Below are 2,654 nucleotides of genomic sequence, written 5' to 3' on the forward strand. Positions count from 1 at the left end.
CAAAGATCAATTTCTTCTCATGGGAAGCTTCGCATGAGAAAATTATTACTTTAGATAACTTCTCAAAAAAAGAGAATTCTAATTTTCTAATAGATGTGTTTTTTGTGAAAAAGGTGTTGAATTGATTGAGCATTTGTTCATGTATTGTTCTAACACTAGTGATTTATGAAGACTAATTCGATAGGAAGTTCTGTTTAATCTAGCGATGTCGAGGTCTATCAAAGAGCTTATCTCTCTACGGTGTCATTCTCATTTTTTCCATTTAGTCTCTAAGAACCTGTGTAGGATGGTTCTTCTTGCGATGGAATGGTGTATATGTGTTGGTTAACAGTTTGTCCCTCTTTCTAACTTGGCTTTATCTTGACTCTAGATGCCCAAAATGTGAGGAAACAAAAAGATGTCACCAACAAGTGGGTCAGTGAATGTGGGTAAAAGTACAAAGCTATGTCACCTTTTAGGCTGACTTATCAAAATGACTGAATTTGAGTATTCTATCCAAAAATCAATTTTGGTCAAACGTATGATCTAGATAAATTCATTCTAGATAAGTTATATATGGTCTCACACTTTTCCAATTGGAAATGCCTATTAAATGCATGTTTTATACTAGTTTGTATCCAATTACTAAAGAAATAAAATTATTTCAGAAAAATGACGTTTCAAAAACTCTTACTATTTTTTATGATATATTTTTAGTATTATATAAACACCATATTATAAAGCTCAAAGTCAAGAATATTCTCATATAGAGTTTATAGTATTTTAATTAGATATAATATATTATAATTAAAAAAATCTACAAGCACATATTTAAACACTTGAAAAGATGTTGATTTTGAAAAAGAAAAAAATATTAAATCATATTAAAAAAAACTAAAAATTATATGATGTTCTAGAGGAGAGAGTCCTCTTCAAGAATCTATAAATTTTCTTTTAGTTAGATTAGATTTGTTTTCAAAAATGTGGTGGGAGAAGAAAACTATCGATTTTAGGTGAGTTGAAATTTGAATCATTGTAAAAGAGAAAATATAGGTCTAGAGTCAATTTTTATATTTGGTTGTTCTAGCTATATATGTTATAAATAACATAGTCTAAGCTCAAATGGAAATAAGTTTATTTCCATATAGTTTTCTGGTGGGAACTAAACCCTTCATTTTCAATGTTTTTTAGTAACTGAAAAATCATCTATAAAAATTAGGAAAATATATCAATTATTATTCCAAATAATTATTAAAAATTGTAATCCTAAATTTCATCCATTTCTAAACATTTCATTAGTTTACTTCATTTTCAAATTCTAAATAATAATACCAGTTTTATGTCATTGAAGGTGAATAGTTATACTTTTGTTAGCCTTTTCCTTTACAAAAGGGTGACACAGGTTTGTGCTTTTACCCATGTGTTATATCATTTCCCTCTAAATTATAAGGTATAACTCCCTTATATGCAAGATATACTTGGAATGATGTTTTTATGTGATCAAAAGGATGAATATGGGTATGCTCTTAACTTGAGAGCAGAAAAAGCTAACTAGATTACTGATAGACATAAGCAACCTAGGCAAGATTTTAGGTCTAACACTAACTCTACTCCTAAATGCATCTATGACTACAAGATGCAAGGAGATGTAATGGAAGAAGGATGTCTATGAACCTAAATGGCTCTCTAACCAATCAAGGTTACCTAGTGGCAAAATTGTAGCACACTTCAATTATAACTTCACATCATGAATGTAGGATGTTATGCAACTTTGAAAAAGAGCAAGAATACCTATGAAAGATAGAAATCTAACTACCCATACTATTAACACTATACTACTACTTTATTTAGCCCAAACAATTACAACTTCATATGTAATTGTCCTACAATTCCTGAAAGACTAATCTACATGCATGTTATCTCAATCGAAGGAGACAATGAAAGAAACCTAGGCATGCTAGTTCTAAGAGGAATTATAACATCACATTACCTAGTTACAAACATTAATCTAATCCTTCATTCTATACACCTCTTGATTCTCACTCAATAGTCTCTGTTATTGGGGAAGAAAATGCATGAAAGTTGTTGTTCCTTTCTATTAACTTAGAAAATTACATATATAGGCCCCCTCTCAAGGTTCTTGGCCAGTTAAAATTTCATTAGTTACATTAACAAAGCACCTAAATCACTTAAAAATCCAACAATCACCAATTACAATTCAATGCATTAGAGAAGGAAAACAAAAATGATTAGAAACCCTCAAAATGATTCATATTCTCCTTTGATCTATAACAGCCACCTTAGTGCCAAAACTTGTATTTCATATCTCAATGGTTACTACAGGTTTCAATTCTAACCGTTGATCTCAAATCAATGATTATGATTAAAAAATAATAATCTTCTTTACTTTTTCTCTTGTCGCTTCTTCACAACTATCATTCATACAGTGACTTCACTCGATATGATGACTAACTTGGTTTGTTGTTTGCAAATTTGCGACTTAGAACTTCTGCTTATGACTTAACCATGCAATGATGTGATAACTGTATGAAATTGATTGTTATCATTTATCACAAATTTGCAACTTGACATGTCTCTATTCTACTAACTACAGTGACTTATTAACGACTACACATTAACCATGATTGTGCTTTCACAACATTAAAATTAACTAT

This window comes from Cupressus sempervirens, chromosome 4 (assembly GCF_028749045.1).
Source record: "Cupressus sempervirens isolate cs-2001-9-10 chromosome 4, ASM2874904v1, whole genome shotgun sequence".
Classification (NCBI taxonomy): Eukaryota; Viridiplantae; Streptophyta; class Pinopsida; order Cupressales; family Cupressaceae; genus Cupressus; species Cupressus sempervirens.